Consider the following 19,563-nt stretch of genomic DNA (forward strand, 5'->3'; position numbering starts at 1 on the left):
ATTTAAGGGCTATATGTATTTATCTAAGCTTTTGTGACTGACTATCATTTTTAACAAATGACGCGACGTTTCACAAATTCACCTACGTCTCAAGGACGTGGTTTAATTCATCTACGAAGAGTTTCCCATTTTGGAATCGAATAATGTGACATACGTCGTATCTTTCTCTGTTTCTTAAACATCTCTTTCTTGTTTTTTTTTTTCAGTAAATATACAGTTCAATTTTTGCAGGTACATAGATAACGCTGTTTATATGTCTAACCATTTTGACGTTAATATCCAAAACTAGAAAAAACAAATATTTGGAGGCAACCGGATGAATGTTAACGTCGTTAATCAACAGCTTTCCCAGTTGACACACATTGTGCCCGTTTCACGCTGTGTAAAAACCAAGCCATAGACGTTTAGCATCTGTGAATCTTCCATAACAAGAGTAAAATGTAGGTCGCTCGATAATTCCGCTTGATCGGACGAAGCTATTTCAATGTGGAATTCATTAGCTCGATTTATCTCGATCTGCAGCTTCTGTCAACGCTATTTCCGGCAGGTTACTTCCTCTTCGCTCAGTGATGCACGTTCTGTTCTTCATACGCAAATAGAAAGTCGAGAGTTACTTAATGCTGTAAAAATGAAATTTTACATATCAATGTAATTTACAATAAATTTGATACACAGTCGATTTTGTACCGAGTAATCGTCTTATTACAAACGATACGAATTATTATATTTAGATGCTTCAAACATCTAAATGCTACGAAAATTTATAATGAGTCGCGTATACCATAAAATTGACAATTTTTCTATGAGCTGACTGTTTTACATTTTTTTATATAGTTTCATCGTGCAAAACAATTGAGAAGTAATTGTTACTTTTTTAAAAATTACGTAAATAGATAAAAAAAAAAAATAGATTGGGGACGTTTGGGTGCAATGATGAAGCTTACAATGAAATTATTTACAGCTGCTGTTAATCTAGTAATAAATAATAATTTTGTAAATTACATTTAATAAGACATTTGGGACAACTTTTTCAATTAAATGTAAAATTACACTTCTTACATATTGTTTTAATTATTCAATACAATAATAGGAGATATAGCTAGAAATAATTGCTAAATATAGTAAATTAAAATGCTCAGGTAAAGCTGCTCGATTTTTAAAACCACTTGGCTTGTAGTAAAAAACAAACACAGACATAAATAATTCGATAAAAAAGGCTTACGTGTACTCACATGATTCAAACCCTTGAACTTTTTATGTTTGCTTGTAAGGACGCTTAAAACTTCTCGGGAAATCTACAAAACGAAGGAAAAAAGAGAGTAAAATTTTCAATTATGGCAAAATGATTTCATGCGTTTTTAGTCATTTAAAGTAATTGATGTAAATTCATTCTTTCGATAACAATCCTAAAAGTGTCTGTTCTATCTTCACATATTTTCTTTTCTCACTCACACATGCCATTTGGAAATTTTTAAACATTCCATTCGTGCGATGCATGTATCGTAAAAATAATTATACAAAAATTCATATTTATTATATTTTATTTTCAAGAATAGTTTACATGCATAGCAACTAAAAACTTGTTTGTGCATAGATCGTACATAATGCTATGACACAAATTGGAATAAAATTTGATTCAGAAAGAAACGCGCGGATGTCATTTAAATTTCTTTGCTAAACACGGTAAGCGTAATTATTTCAAGAATAGTCTACAAAATTTAGCTTTCACGAAACGTAATTGCTTAAACGTAGATCCATTATGTTAGCAGTTTTTAATTAAACTCAAAATAAGAATTATTAAAACGCATGTAATTTGATAAAAATATTTTTAATTCCTCAGCAAATATACCTCAAATAGCTAGCTCAATTGTAATTATTTCAAAAAAAGTATAAAAGACCTAGCTCTCGCGACACATAATTCGATATCCATTACTTGCGTCCCCTAGAAAATTCCACTTCATAATTGAACTTAAAATGCGACTTATTAAAGCGCACGTAATTTCAGAAAAATATTTCAAGTTTCCCAAGAAATGTGCTTCAACCTAACTATTTCAAGAAAAGTATAAACAATTTATCTCTCGCGAAAAATAATTGGAAGTCCAATGTCTGGTTTCTTTAAAAAATTTCAGTTCTTGATTGACTTCAACACAAGGATTATCAGGACATATTTAATTTCATAAAAATATATCGAATTTCCCAAGAAATGTGCTTCAACCTAACTATTTCAAGAAAAGTATAAACAATTTATCTCTCGCGAAAAATAATTGGAAGTCCAATGTCTGGTTTCTTTAAAAAATTTCAGTTCTTGATTGACTTCAACACAAGGATTATCAGGACATATTTAATTTCATAAAAATATATCGAATTTCCCAAGAAATGTGCTTCAACCTAACTATTTCAACCTAAAACATAAGTGAAAGTCCATTATGTGCCTTTTCTAAAATGCTGCGGTTCTTAATTGACTTTAAAGTAAGAATTATTCAAACGTACTTAGTCTCATAAAAATGTTTCAAAAGTTTCTCGGGAAATGTACTTCAATTGTCAGTTATTTATCGTCAGCTACAAAAATATGAAATCCCTGTCGAAGTAGGTCGTTGCTTTTCAAAAGCGGACAGCATTCTCTTTCTCTGTTGAAAGGATCCGCTTGAAACTTTCGCTGTGCCGCACCTAATTTTTGTTCTGTTTCTTCGACTTTTCGGCCTTCTTCCTTCTCCTACATGACTTTTCGTATTTCGTTTCAGAATTCTTGTCATTTTTATCACCGAAACTTCTTCGCTCCTATCTATATTTTTTCTTTTACCACGTCGTCCTGTTTTACCCGAACGCACGACAAACAACACCATTCGAAATCATTTGAAAATTTCCATTTCAGTGTGTCGAATCTTTGTAAAATTAATCGACGTAATTGAACTCCCCATGGAATTAAATATTTCATTTATTTTGAAAAATTCTTTTCGAATATATGTAGTCGAACGAACAGATCAATTATTCTGAATATTATCGCTGTGCGAAGAATAAGATTTTTGAAAGTAATTTAAAAATATTTTTCGATATATCATAGCATTAGTAGAATAAGAATTGTATCTTATATTAACTCGAAAAGTGTGTATTGTTTGCTGATAAATGGCACGAAAGGAGAAATCCGATATTGATACGTTTTAGCACATCTTTGCTTTCCACTTCTTATCTGTTTCTTGATGATACTCTAAGCACAGTATAATCTCGAATAATCGAACGATCGATTAAGGGAACATCGATTAATGGTAATTTGAGGATGGCCCTTTGCAAGAAGATTGAAAAACGAGAATTGAAGAACTGAAAACAACGATTATCCCTTTGTTTAAATATTTTTCCTGCTGTTTAATATCGATTTTAATATCGATATTTACGGAGCAGTAAAAACGCATAAAAGTACGAGAACATAATTATTCATTTTTTAGAGCTACGCGCGTCATAATTATATCTTAGATAATTTATGATCATTTATCAATCATAATTATTTCAATATATTAAAATTGTAATGATATTAAATATATAATATTAGGTCGCCCGAAAAGTTTTTTTCGTTTTATAAGAAAATAATGGATGCACAACATTTTTCGTTTTATATTATTTTATCGAATTACGTATGATCCATTTTGTTTTATCCAGATAAAGATCACAATGTTTGACAGATTAGGTTTCATGTTTGTATAAAAATGCATCGTTGTAAAAGACGTGTTTATGAAAGAAAGACACTTTTCGGACAACCTAATATATAATATTAAGGTATAATAATTAAAGTTCAACCTTAAATTCGTTTTAACGTAAAACATTAACTTTCTCGAATTTGCATACCAATTTACGATCACTGTCCTATATAAAAAGGCAATAAATATTTCTCAAATAAAATCAAAAAATCTCGCGATATGATATTGTTGTTATTTCTATACTCAGAGGTAAGATCAGAATAGTTACTATTTTATTGAATGGATAAATCTATCACACCGTTCTGAGCCAAAAAGAAACCTTTATTGCACGCGCTTACAAAAACAAGGGATAAAAACAAAAAAGCATCTTAAGTCTATCGGTTAAATCTATCGATTGTAATTAGGATCATCCTCTAGTTACTATTTCTTATAACTAACGCACCTGCATATGGATGGCGAGCACGAACTCACGTTGTTACTTTCAACAGATATGCCATATGACAAATTCAAATTTTATGACGTAACTATCGAGCCTAAATTACACAGAAAAAAGAATGAAGAAAACAGTGACACATATATGTGGTAACTAAAATGGGTCTTAGAGTGAGTTAAAGACAGAATTCTTCTTTTTCTAAAGAAGGAAAAGCTGAACGATAACATCGGTGAGGTTCACGTGTGATGAGCAATTACTGGGATGTACACGACCACGCGACAGCGGTGATTATATTTTACGAGGCTTACGGATTAAAGGGAATTTTCATGCGACGCAAGGAATAGAGGGCAGCGAAAAGCTCACGACAGCATGAAATTCCTTCGCTTTATTTATTACCAACAGCCTCTATACGTTTATGTATATGTTCCTGTTCGAGATGTTCAAGTTCAAGTTAAATTGAAATTGAAATCCACGTTAAGCTTACTTTTGATCTCCACTCGAATCCAGCGAGATCGTTAAGTTAGGAAGATAGATTTCCTGGTGAAAATCGTATTATATTACACGTAAGATAATAAAATAAAATATTAGTAAACGGAGATGTAACCGAAGTCATCTAAAGCCGAAAGGCATGGATCACAGATAGATAATACGACTAACAGTCGTTCCCCTGAATACTATAACGTTCCATCGACGCAACGATTCAATAAAACAAGGCTTAGACTGCTAAAGACGCTCCTCTATATCGATGGTCTCTTAAAGGAGGCAGTAAAGCGAACGAAACGTTCAATACGTTCTGCCAGACATCGTTTTAACCGTTTGATCGCGCTACTTAAATTTTGTGTGGAAAAATCGTAGTACGCTTGAACGCTACGGACGACTGACGGTATTTTGTATTTCATTATTATCTTCTCAGTAATTTTTATTGAACAAAACTTGAAATATTTATAATAGCATGCCTATATGATAATACAGATGTATTTCAAAAAGTAGCGAATATCGCAATCGATTAACACTAGAACTACCACACCAGTCACATTGACTGGTTTTACAATTTTATTTTAAAATTCCTACTTCATGTTATATTTTTTTTCCGCAATGATGTAATGACTTTCGCAACGATAACTGAAAGAATAATATAATGAATTTTATTTTGTTTTTTATGTATTCAAACTGAAAATAATTTTGTATCAAGGCTACTTATACCAATACCAGTCAAAATGACTGGTACTTGTCAAAGTGTAAAAGGATGTTGCAATTTGTTCATCGAACCGCAATTAACCAGTTTCCTCGTTTTGTACAACTTGCCACACGTTTTGAAAATTTTTACTGCGTGTCATTCCATATGATGATATCAGTTATCAGGAAAATTCTAGATGCTAACACTGGAAATACCGCAGCAGTCAAAATGACTGGTTCTACAATTTTATAAATGTGTCAACCCTCGTTTAGGGATCCCAGATGGATTAATAACACCAAAAATCTGCTACATAACGTGGAATTGCTTCTGTAAGAAAGTAATAAATCAATAAATATAAAAACATTCTATCATTGCATATTTTTTAAAAACTAGTCATTTTGACCGGTTTTGGTAGAAATAGCTTCGTGTTAACTATCGGTGGTTCTATTGTTAAGACAAGCGGTATCGCGCTGTTTTGGATTTTTCAACTCTGTTTCTTCAACGACCCATGGGACTCAAACGATTAACGAGTGGTTTGTAACCAGTTCGCTATCGACGCAAGGAAATCCCACGTCGTAATTGTTTCGAAATTAAAAATCATCCGTCTAAACGCGGAGCTATGGAACGCAGTGGTATTAGACAGATTATCGTTGGGGGATTTGTGTTAATCTCGATCCGTGTAATCGTGATGTGAACAAAGTGAAGGTATTAGTCAGGATAGGGAAAGGCTCGGCTTATCTGTACCATATTACAACACACGGGTAGGTAAAAAGCAGTAGCTTGTACAGTTAAACGTGTAGTGGTGAAGGGGATCGTAGAGGAAACATCAAGTTAAACGAAGGAACGTGTCCGCCTGTCGCTCGTCTCTGTGCGAAGCTCGGATTAAGTTGACTATGAGTGTAATTTTATTGGCCAGCTATGCTGTAAAGGATTTTACAAATTTCGTTTATTCCGCAGCTTCTCTTAAGGAGACGAGATTGAGAGGTGGCACATATCCTGCAGTGGCTGACTAAGCGTAGCTTCGCGTACAAAAGAGTTTTTCGATATTGAATACAAATCTTATCGAAACAAGCTCGATTAATGTATGATATACTAATTTAAATAAATGCTTCAATAAATTTGTACAGTGGATAGAAGAAATATTGGCACATTCTCTTATTATGTTTCAGTGAAACATTTTTACCACACTGTACATTTCGTTTTTGTAGTATCAGATCTTTGTAGTCATGTGGGAATGCTACTAATTTATAGGAATTTACCATGCACCAATTTTTAGGAAATTTAATATATTAGGTGTCCGAAAAGTTTCATAAGGTGATAATAAATTTCTGTAACAACAATTTCTGTTTTATATTATTTTATTGGATTAGGTATGATCCATTTCGTTATATTTCTATTATTATGTTCGTGCATAATTCAGTAAACTAATATAAAAGAAAAAATATTGTGCGTCTATTATTTCCTTATAAAACGAAAGAAACTTTTCGGACATCCTAATACCTGCACCTAATTAATCAGTACATAAATTGCAATAACGGGACAGTACTTTCTGTGCACACTGTATGTTAAGAAATTTTATAATCTATATTAAAAGTAATGAAAAATATCTATGTATGGCATATCTCTTTCAACAGACGCAAATAGAAAGAGAAAATATTCTTTGTTGCTTTCCTTAATCAAATTAGGAATTTAAAAAATTTAATAAGAATTTAATTAAACAATTAATTCATAATTTAGCTCGTCGAGTCGAAATTTTATTAGCACCAGGATGGAATATTCTATTTTCACCAATTAAGATGAAGCTATTTAAGTTCCATTATTTTTGACAGTTTTAAATCAAAATGGACGAATGTGAATAAAAAGATAAATGTTATCGCGACATCGCTATCTAAAAATCGCAGGGCAGTTAAGTATCGTTTCGCGAGGATTAAATTTTCAATGCGTCTTTCAATTTATCACGTAATAAATGTGAACGTGCCGTTTTCGTATTACCCTTACTTCTAGAATATACAATTTTCGGAACTCGATCGACTCATCAAATGCAATTTGTCGTCCGACGTTGAAACTAAGAGCAAAACTGATAGCGGAGGACTTTCGAGGAAAAACCGATAACGACTTTTTTTAGAATTCTCGTCATAAATGGATTTTACGCTTGCGGTCGCAGTTTGCAATTCTAAAGGTTGCTGTGCGAGAGCAAAAAAAAAAAAAAAAGAAATGGATGGAACTTTTAAAAAATTCATCTTTCCTTAATGAATATCAATTGCAAAAGCTGTAATAATAACTCGGCATAGTAACGTAATCGCAACGTACAATGAATTTAAAATACATATACGAGTAAATATAATTAAAGTTTCATAGTATATTTTGCTGTAATAACTTTATTCGTCCTTTTCAGATGGTCTTTTCACGTTATTCCAATTTCAAGCTTATTATAATCTTTTATTCTGAAACGAAAATTACACGCAACCTGTAGATTATAATGAAAATAAACGAAATGTTATTCGTATGTAGGATGATTCACCTAAATTGGCAACGGTTTAATATCTCGTAAACTACCCATTTAATTTTAATCGTTTTGGTCGCTTTATGGGATAAACAGACCAAATTAATTTTCGCTTACTTTCCATAGAAAACAAAACGAGGATTGGCTAACAAATTTTAAATTGACATCTGGGTAAAGTAAATTATTTCTGTAATCTACATTAAACAGATTGAATAAGTTTTATCTTCTATAAAAGAAATAAAAAAAAAATGTTCCAAAAGGAGATTATATTGAAATACGATCTGGCAGCAGAAAATTTGTCATATGTAATTTTTTGTCATTTTTCAGTTGTCATTTTTCAAGTAATATGCGTGGATTAATTTTGGCTTTTTCGATTCTTGAGATTATGAAGTCTGCTTTCTGCTTCATAGTCTTGCTTTCAAAGGGAGCTAAGGTTAACGCGTTTATCTAAAAATTATTTAAATTATTTATCGTAATTGGCAATCGTGCAAGAGCTGCAAATTTCCTTTCCTGGTTTCGGTAATTCCACATTTTCAGTTTCATTCGGCAAACGAAGTTGTTTGACGTTAAGTGCAGATCTTGAGGTGTTGCTGTGAGATTATCAATTTGATAGATGCCAAATGATATTAATAGCGTTGCTTCTCAAATGCAAATGAACTGAATTTTACTTGTTGAATCACCAACATTATATGACACAATTCTGATTACATCATTCTGAGACCACGTCGATTTTCTCCGCATCAATTGAAAATAATCGAAATGCTATGGTAGTTGATAATAAATCAGTTAAAAAGAAATTTCCATCTGTAACATTTTCTTTTTTAAAGAATTTATGTAGCAACTACGAGGTGGAATTTCGTTGCACTTATAAGCAAATCTACAAATCAGTGTATTATGTTATCATACGTGAAATTACTAATTTACATAGCAGAGTCCGAGTGGAAATTTCTCATTTCTAAATTAATTTAAATCCATTAATGTACAGATGATGAAAAATCATTTACATATGTATACGTATCGCCGCGGCTCAAAAATTTCCAGCATCTTTCGCTTTCTCGACGATAGAAACTTTCTCATACAGAAATTTCCAGCCAAAATTATAAGGATCATAATCAATTAAGTTTCATTTTGAAATGTAATTAATTGTAGTTCCAATACTACGGAAGAATAAAATATTTCTTTACTTAAAGAAGTCATTGCTTCTTTTGAAATCTTAACGTGCTCCAAACTCGTGAACACGAGTATATAGTAGGTACAGGTTGCGTTAAAAACGAACAGAAAAATAGGTAATGTACCTGCACCAATATCGCATTCATCATTTCTTTTCTATAAATCATCACAGGCTACTAGGGGATCCAGTCTACTCATGACAAATGCCAAGGGTTCATAAACCATTTTTTTCACTGCGCGTTCATTCGCCAACAACAGAACCGTGGATAATAGCGATGCCAGAAAACGCTCATTTAACGATGCAAATGCTTTAAATTTCCTGTGATTTCCGCCGAACAGTTGTGCGAGACTGAAAATGTTCCAATGAATTGAAGCTTCGATCAACGCGGGATAATTAAACAGCGAGCATGAGCAACTGATTAAAGCTTTTGCAAGATAACAGTTTTTAAGCGAAAAGGCTAGTAATAAAATTCAATATAAATAATCTACAGCAATTTAATACGTTGTTTGAAAAATTGCATATTATAGAAAGAAATTGAAACTGGAATTCGTTTCTGTAGGTAAGACACACCGATGATTTTTTCGTGTACTGGTAACGAAATGCTTTACATAAACGCGTTAAATAAATATACAGCGCATGAATAAAGATGCAATGCGAAATAAAATACAAGAATGCGAATAATAATTATATTCTACTGGCAAAATGTTTAAAATATCGCTGTTTCAATTTCGATATTTAAATTTATGTAATTCTAATTTCTTATCGTTGCTACAGTGCCTACAAAAGATATTTGCACATTACAAAATATGTACGAATACTCTGTTTAATTATCATGTATAATATGCAATATGGAAAATAAAAATATTTGTTCATATACGAACAGTAATGGACAAAAGCTAAGTCTCTCAAATTATGTAGATTTAACATTTCTCCAAAGTATATAATTCCAAAATATATCAAGTTCTTAATTGCTTTAATCATATAACTATTTCCTTTACTCTAAATGCAGTAAGAATTGAAAAATAATTTCACTACTTTAAAAAAATGTCCTCACTTGTAAATTGCCTAAAATAAAAAGGTGGAGAAATCTTCGAACTGCGTTCATCTTATCATTTTGTAAAAGCACCCTCAGATCTTTTATTGTTCAGTTAACATTTAAGATACAATGAACTATTCAAAGCAATACAAATTCTTGTATAATCGAATTGCACAAGATTTTTCGTATACGTAGAACGATAATCAACGTAGAAGGAATCATAAAAATTGTACGCTTCCTGAAACAATTCACTGCTGGAAGGAGCTTTTTGTTATTTCCTGAAAGATGGCAGGTTTATTGCTTATTTGCCGACATGTAACGCGAACAACGCGTAAACAATAATCGCAGAAGTTGACTCTGTGTTGGTCGTTTGTGATGCAAGTGAATTTAAAATTCTAAAATGCATCCTTTATTTCCTCTTCTGGAGGCACACGGCCAACCGCTGCCTCTGTACGTGCCTCCATACGGAGTTTAATTGTTTGCCGTGGTCTTTCCTTCTTTCTCTCCGTCTGTCACTTTTTTTCCTTCGCCTTAAATCGATTCTACGTGAGTCGCATACATCAGCTAAAAAGCGTGAAAATTTCTTCCTTCGGTGTATTTCAACGTGGAAAATTTTGAACTGCAATTTACTCGCATTACACGGCATGGCAAAGACATCTTATTGAATTTTATTTATAATTTTTTCAACAAATTTCGAATCGAGAAAAGCGAGGAAGAGTACGATATTTAATTGGAAAGATGATTGCATAAATGAAAACATAATACCATGAAACTTATGTGAGCTAAAAATATCACAACCTGAAATTCTTTTACAGAATAATATAATTAAAATAATTAATTATTATAAACGATTAAAAAAGATATAAATATATATATTGACCTCGTTTTTTACTAGAAACACGAATACGTATATAGAAATAAATGCATAATTATTTCCCACCTTATATACTACACGTCAAGTAGTTTTAATCATTTTACGAAAATCGTAAACATTATGCAATTTCGTTTCGTTGATTTTATTAAAACGATGATATGTTACCAGTAACAGAGAATATTTTTTATAATTGTTGCACCTTTTTGGTTTAATCCCACTAACAGTTTTTGTTGAAAGTATAATTCCATTAAAAAACACGATATTATACGTATGGTCGAAAGAATTCGTTTCGATATTTTCAATATTATTACAGTTTAATCCGTTGATTGAATTGGAGATGCAACAGGAATATATTTTTCAACCATTTTGACAATATTGGTCATATATTACGAATGTTGGTAGAAATTCCTTTCTCTAAATATGTATTACACGTACATGCACATAATTGTCGATTTAATGAGAAATAATGAAATATCATCTGCCTAGTGAAAAGCATACAAATGATGAATGGCATCGTTGTTATAAATTAACATTAATATTATTAAATCCACTGCGAAATCCAATTATATATAAACCAGGTGATAAATTAGGAAGTACTATCTATAGCATAGAAATATTATAGAAATATTATAGAACTGTTATACATTTGGAAAACATGAATATCGAAAAGCAAAATATCAAACATTCGATACAGATGAATTGCGTTAGGTGAAACGTACAAGGAATGCTTCGTAAAAATACGAATAATACGTAACGCTGCAAACATGCTCACGTACAATTAAATTGTGATAATTTCCCGAGCACGTTTCTTCTGCTGATTAATTTATGACATGATTAATCGCGACATGATTAATTGCACAGTGGTTTAAATTCTACTTTGACGCTATTTTCTAGCGTATTAAACGTTCAGCCTTTATGACGACCACCGACCACCGTTGAAGTTCATTAAGATTTTCAGTGCGATGAAAATAATCTCTCATACGCCGGCCTTTTTAATTAATTTAATCCGTCTCGCTGCCTTTAGTTTACCGTATCGGAGTGAACGTCATGTCGAGTTGAAGCGCAAACACGTAGACAGATACGATATACATTTATCATTTTAACTGTCAAATTGCTTTTATTAGTTGGCAACACAGTGATAAAATGTAGGCTCGTAGATTTAACTGTATTGGTATAACGCTGCACAAATGATCCTATTATTTCACAATTTTCCTTCGTTACGTTTATCTACTACTTTCTCACCTTCCAGATTCCAATCTTGTCGTCATTACTGTGTTTGTGAGAGTAGATAGTGAGAGATTGTGAGAGTAGATAGTTGGGAGAGTAAAAATGCTATAAATAAAGTTGAACTGCTGTATAAATCGAAGTAACAGTAAATAACAGTAGTAACAATATTTAAAAAATGTCGGAATTGATTTTATAATATATACAATGGTTACTTATTTGTTGTTGAAAAATCGATACATAAAAGGTCTATTTCAACAATCCCATTAACTGATTACTTTTTTATCCAAAAGTGTAGGTTTATCTAAAAACAAATAATAAAACGTATACTTAGGATAATCAATAATTTCACAATGCGTATCATCGATATATTAACGATGTACATTTACAACAACTCTTATTAGGCACAGAATGATCCAAAAATTATGTTTGTTTCTACCGAATAACGAAACGTTAAAACGAATATTGCACATATAATTAGTTCTATATTAATTCTTTCACCAAATATAGTATACTCCCATTATTATTTATTCTGGTCTCTACAAAACTTATCGTAAAAACATATTCGAAAAATGAAATACCGCAGACGCTCTATTTGAAAGAATTCATTATCGAAAGAGACGACAAATTTTCGAAAAGAGGCACGTGGAAATATCAAACGTTTAATTCGAATTAATATGTCTGTTTCTAACAACCTTACAAAAAACAAATACAATAATTTCTAACTATTTTAATTTGGTAAAAATAATCCTAAATACAGTACACAATAAAATAATCCTAAAAAAAAGAAAAAAAAACAATCAGGTAGAATAAAACGCGTATATTAATTCTACGATTTCGTTATACACGGCGGCATTCACAAACTCGACCTACATCAATATACACGTAGTTACATATCCACAAAATTAATCAAGCAGAATGTGCAATATATTAATCTCATGATTTCATTGTACACACATGGCGCCATTCGCAAACTCCACGTACACTGGTACGTAGTTACATATCCGCACAATTAATGCGTACGTAAGCGTTAAATATGAAACGTCGATCCGCTATATATATACACGCGCAAGACGTCATTCCGCCGATTTACCAAAAGCTTGTGATGTGGCTCATGAAGCGGTGGTATACCTGTTGAGTGGTCTCCGGAGGCTTGTTAGGTACACGTTACCGGAACGTACGTTTGCGGTTGCTGGCAGAAAGGAACGCGATTAATTTCGGTTTGACTTGCGAAGCAAAATTTACAGCGCGATGAATCTTGCACCGGTCGCGAAACTCTGCCAACTTTTGTGGTTTCCAATAGCGGATTTTGGCACGAGAACATGGACAAATTCCTTTGTCCAGAAGCCGATTCGTTCTGCAGTTCGCCTCTGTTGTAGTAACGTGGAGCTTGACTGAACAAAGGAAGAAACGATATCGCTAGCTGTTCGAATCTTGCGTCATCAAAATATCAAAATATTCGAGGCTTTGTTGTGGCATTACTATAGGCAACGAACGAAATTGTTCTTGATATTTTTTTAATAATAAGATTGTCCAAATTGTCATGGCCAAAGTCCGGATGATTATGCAAATGTAAGTTTTATGTTAGAAAGATCGCTATACTTTAAGTCAGTTTAGATATTTTACGTATTTCTGCTAGTTGTACGTATTCTGTGCATTTCTGCACCTTTTAATTTCTCATTTAAGATCTGATAAATTGTTAACGCACGTTATTCGCATAGTTGATTAAATTTTCCTTTCATACGAGAAACGATCATTTACTTTAAATCAATTTATAGATCGTAATATTAAACGGGAAGAAAAGCTTTTGAATAAAAATGTAACGATTCCCTTTAGCTATTGTCTTTGTTTAATCTTTTTCGCAAGGGGCAATCTTTTCGTGTTCTACGGTAATCGAAATTCTAATTTACTTATTCACATTTTTATAGTTTCGTTATTATGTATGATAACCATTTGTATGATTCAGAACGTTTAGTTTAGCTTTCAAATATAATGATTAAATAATATCAGATAATAATATTACCATTAATGCGATATAACATTTCTAACGTGATTTTTTACCACTTGCATTTATTACTTGATTACTATATACAAAATAATTGATTGATAAACTTATCTAAAGCGGTTTACTCACGCCATGCTTTTGCTTTTCACCCTCCCAAAACTTTTCAAGAAAGTTTAACTTAACTTCTTAATACTCGGATCGCCCTAGTTCTAATTCTCGTATTAGTAGAAAATTCTCTTAATTTTAATCTCGCCAATGTAAAGTTTTTACGCTTACGAGAAATTATGTCTGAAATATTTTAAGCTGCTACATGGAAAACTTTACACGTAAATACGAAACTAAATTTGGCGATTCAGTGCAGCAGCAAGTAACGCAATATTCAACTTTTTCAACGATTCGTAAACAGCATTTGTAAATCTATTAAACGAAGAATGTTGCAGGAAATAACGCAATATATTGATGGAGACGTAAAGATCGGGAGAAGTATTTCACTTCCGACTATTTTCGTTTAACACACGTCGTTCATCAATAAAATCAGAATCGATACGCGAAACATGTTTTATATTGACCTATCCTATGTGAACACAGTTTTTATTTTGCGACTGCATAGCTGTTGCTGGTTTTATCAGATTACTTTATATCACAAACGTTAGAAACGAAAAATAACAAATTTGATGCATAAAAGCGTGTATAAAGTACGAGACAGATACAGATTAAACAAACGTTTTGTAGACAAATCTGTTGTCACGTATCGTATCAAATCCACTTAATCGATGTAATTTCTCCTTTAAAACGTTATATCGAGCAACATCGTTACGTTATAGGAAACTTATTAGCCAGCACGAACGAAGACCCATAACGCAATTTGCACGAGATAATTTAATTTCGAATTACAAGGTACAAGAGCCAACGTTTTAAAAAGATCCTCAGATATTTATTTTCACTCGAATTCAATAACTTGAACTGATACTTGTTACATGGACTGATGGATAACCAATGGAAAGTTGAATTTGAGTCTAATCAGTCACCTGTCAACAGGAAAACTTATTTCCACCGGTGACAAACCTTCCAATATTTAAACATTCGAGTATCGTGCGGTATTGTTGAACAAACACAAACGTTTAATGGCGTGACATCGTGTTTCGAACAGTCGGTTCATTATTGGCACACGATTTAATGTAATTCGGAGACAGTTTGACATCGAAGCGAATAATATTTTGTCCGCCTGAAAAGAGGAACCGGCGATTAGTCAACAAAAACAAGAGAAACAGAGAGAAGGAGGATAGGCTCAAATTAGAAGTTTGAGGTAATTCGTCTGAGAAAAGCGTGCAGTACCGTTCATACTTGCCCGGACACCCTGGTCTATTTGTAGTAACAGTATGTGAACTTGAGCAGACTGTACAAGTCAATGACGAACTAATAATTACGAGCAATACTTAATTGCTTTGTATGCAGTCACCTGGATATAAATTTTTAATTTTACATTACATATTTAGAAACATAACAATAACTTGTCCAGACACCCTGGACTATTTGTAGTAAGAGAACTTGAGTAGACTATACAAGTCAATGACGAACTAACAATTACGAGCAATACTTAATTGCTTTGTATGCAGTCACCTGGACGCAACTCTTTAATTTTACATTACATGTTTAAAAACGTAGCAATAATTTAAGTTAATATTTATTATGTATATGTTAATTTACGTTTGCTTTAATCATCACTATGGTTGTATTGGCATTGACAGTCTTTCTATCTGTTTGGAATAACTATCGTTGTTAATCTGTCTTGTAACTGGAAAATTGAAGAATTTAGAAATAGAGAGCTTGACAGGTAACAAAATAGTTCTGCAAAGTATGAGAATTACAGACGCCAGGTTTATTGAATACTGAAAATCAATTTAATCTGATTATGGTATAGAGGAAAGTAGCCAAATATGAAACAGTATATTTAATGTGGAACAGTACCATTTTTGCATATGCCTGTCAAGCAACTATAGACTATTACTCGTTCACTTTCAGAGGGTTTAGTTTGCCAAGAAGTTTCTTCGCAATATTTTCATAGAAAAATATGCATCAAGTATCTAACGTGCTGGTGCCGCGGTTGACTCTTGGATATGTGATCGTTGCAAACAGCTACTTGCTTACTTAATTTTTTTTTTAATACAACTTTACAATCAAAATTATAACCAGAATCAATGAAAACAATAAAATTAATTTTTGCTTGCTTTCCATGAAAATATTTTGCCTCATGTCTACCTATTCCATATCGTGCACAATTTCTTCTCTTCTGATATTAGTTCCACATTGAAAATTGTTTATAATGTTAGAAATATAAGACTACTCTTAAATCGAGCGTAAATGATTTATATGAGAATATTTATAGGAGAATACTCTTAAATAAAAATCTTTTACGATCGCGATTGATTTTGTAAGAATTAGGTTCGAAGACCAAAAGATTGTTCCAAATTCTTCTCTACTTTTCTCTATTATTACACGTATTATTGTAAAGATTATGAAGAACCAGATCATTCGTTACGTAATTACGATATACCTTCTCAAAAATAAGCAAATTTCCGAATACTTTTGAAGCGTAACGTGCTCGGACTGCTCGAACACAATGAAAGTGAGATATTCACCGGGTTGCTGGTATTTTCCATTTAACGGGCGATTGTGCAATGTCGAGCACAGCTTCGAGATTGCAGCTGGTAGCTGTTTCGGCGAGATCGCAATTCTCGCCGGTGGTAATGATCGTGACAAAGCGACGATAACGGATAATTTTCGCGAAACTAGTTACGCGACCGAAAAACCTCTGGCAATAAACGAAAATGATAATCCACCGTTTATTTGTCTTCGCGAGACACAGATTTTCCACGGTTTCATCCGAGCTGAATCGAACGTATGGATTTGCGAAACAAACAGACAGATGCAAATAACAAATATTTTACTCTGCATCCATATTGACGGAATATTGGAATACTATAAAAATTATAACTTAGATTTTTATGTATCATATACTAGAAAGATCGGAGTAGATTCTACAGCTACATTTTATAAATAGAATATATCGCTTTCATAAAAGTTAGTGTTCGAATTAAGACAAAATTCTTCTGATAGAATTTGTTCGCAATATTTCTTTTAATCTGCCTTTTCAAATTTATTAACCTCCTCTTTGTATCCAGCAAACTTGCGTTTATTGTTTCTCGGATTTATTCAGGATAATATATTTTACAATTGAACGTGTCTGTTACTACTTCGATAATATGATAAATATGATAAATTAAATTTTAAAATGGAATAACGACGTATCCCTTTCTGTTTATTATTTCTATTGCTTTAAAAGGATGCAAGGAGTGAGAAGATATAAAAAGAGTATTACAAAGTCAATTTTGTGACCAATGTAAAATCAGTGTTATAAATGAACACGTATAAAATTGTAAAACAATTTGTATTTATATCTTTAAAAATTATCTATATAGAAATGTTTCGATATGGATACAACATAATAAAACATTGCTAATTGCTAATTGCTAAAAAAAGAGAATCCGATGTCACAACACTTTTCACGTCTCTGTTATAACTTTTTTTAAAGCTTCCAATAATCTACTTATGTTAAAAAAAATGCCTTTCAAAAATATAAAGTATAAATATAATACGACTCTAAATACATATAATGGCAAAATTTGATAGGAATAACGTTATATATTTATACAATATATATTTTGTAGCTATTCTCTGAAATTATTCGCGATAATACACATCCAAATAATTAATAATAATACACGAAGATTTTTTTATGTATTTCATCTACACATATATATCATCTGACGCGCACACACATTTGCATTCCAACGTATCACTGCAGTGCCTGATTCATCATCCTCAGAAATGAAACTCATAATGCTATTATTATGAGAGCTTTCAGGGCGTAAAAAATTTCGTTACTCATCGTGAGGTGAACGAGGTGCCGAAATTTCATGCGAAATGATTTATGTACCATATTCTCTCTGCCAATAGTTATAGTTGTCTGGCAACATCCATCATTCGTGCTTTTACCATGATTTTTACTTTTCAAAAATCTAATCAGACTTTTAACTAGATTGCTCACTCTAGCAATAGTGATCCTTATTTTCTGTAAATTCGTCTTCATTCACTTTGTAACTTATATCGTAACACGTTTGGTCAAGGTAGGCTCGATAGAATTGCGAGTAAAAATTTTTGCCTCATCGCAGATAAGAGCATTCTTCCTTTCTGGAAGTATTTTTCTACCTAAATTATTATTAACAAGTATCATTGTAATCTTATATTTCATCGTAATATCATCACATATCTCTATATACATATACATATATATTATAATCTATGTATTAGGTTATCCGAAAAGTGTCTTTCTTTTGCAGACACGTCTTTTACAACGATGCATTTTTATACATGTTATTAAATAGGTTTTGAAGTTTGATATTTATTGATTCACACAGATTCAGTTTTTACGCACTGTATTTCACCACCATGTACAGCCATATGAACACACGGAATACACTCGGATAATTAACACGTGGTCGACGCCAAAGACAAAGGAACGTCGTTAGAAGTCGTACCAACTTAGCATGTAGAAACTAGTGATCATACCAACCTTATATTTTCCTGAACAATACAAACATGAAACCTAACCTGTCAAACGTTGTGATCTTTATTTTGATAGAACAAAATGGATCGTACGTAATTCGATAAGATAATATAAAACAGAAAATGTTGTGAAACTTTTCAGACGACCTAGTGTAATATATGTCTATAAAGGATCAAAAAGTACAAAAATTAGAAAAGATATAGTAATGTTTTACAATAATAATATATTGTCCCTTTTTAACATTAATGACGGACGATGTGTTGTCCCTTTTTAAACGTAAGAAATACTTTGAAAACGTAATTAACATTATAATATAATATATAATTCATTGAATTACAATAAATAATATTAAAAACTTTCAATTGCTGTTAGATCATACTTTAATGTTAATTGTCCTTTTATAGAAGATAATTGGAAAATGTTTAACGAAGCATGAAGTGATAAAATTTATCAAACAATTTAATCTTTCCCAAAAATTATAAAATTCAACCTACCGTTGCAACTGAGTTACCAATAATCTATCGCAATAATCGATGCGACTGTATACGGTGAATAAAACACAAAGTCCATAAACTGTATTACATTAGTTTTAAAAGTTGTTAAAATTATACAATGTGCGAATACTCGTATTTAAATACGTTGGATGATGAATTATTTAAAATATTTCAGTAAACCAACTGAGATCGAAAGTATGTCTCTTGGATGGACGATGAAACGCAGGAGAAAGACGTGAAAATGACTGAGAAATATTGCAGAGTAGTGGGACGAAACAATCGATGAGATTTGCAGGCACCGAAAAAGACATTTGGCAAAGTTGCCGGGTT

General features: G+C 32.1%; 1 protein-coding gene and 1 long non-coding RNA gene across 15 annotated transcripts in view; one reads left to right on the forward strand and one right to left on the reverse strand.

Moving 5' to 3' along the window:
- LOC126866589 (acetylcholine receptor subunit alpha-like) overlaps positions 1-19,563 on the forward strand; it is a 382,525-nt gene that overhangs the window by 244,460 nt on the left and 118,502 nt on the right. The window contains exon 1 of one of the 13 annotated variants that reach the window (XM_050620389.1): positions 13,517-13,679. The exons of the other annotated variants lie outside the window; for them this stretch is intronic. The gene's annotated coding sequence lies outside the window, so the exon portion shown is untranslated. Of the gene's footprint in view, positions 1-13,516; positions 13,680-19,563 lie in introns of those variants that run through there. 13 annotated transcript variants of the gene reach the window in all.
- On the reverse strand, positions 186-18,151 carry LOC126866613 (uncharacterized). 2 transcript variants are annotated; one of them, XR_007689970.1, is made up of 3 exons: positions 18,110-18,151; positions 1,233-1,295; positions 186-620 (listed from the first exon to the last, which is right to left on the reverse strand). It is a non-coding gene; the product is annotated as an uncharacterized LOC126866613 (long non-coding RNA). The 2 variants fall into 2 exon arrangements; XR_007689969.1 differs by lacking the exon at positions 18,110-18,151 and adding an exon at positions 13,239-13,349.

The sequence above is a fragment of the Bombus huntii genome, chromosome 6, assembly GCF_024542735.1.
Source record: "Bombus huntii isolate Logan2020A chromosome 6, iyBomHunt1.1, whole genome shotgun sequence".
In the NCBI taxonomy this organism is placed as follows: Eukaryota; Metazoa; Arthropoda; class Insecta; order Hymenoptera; family Apidae; genus Bombus; species Bombus huntii.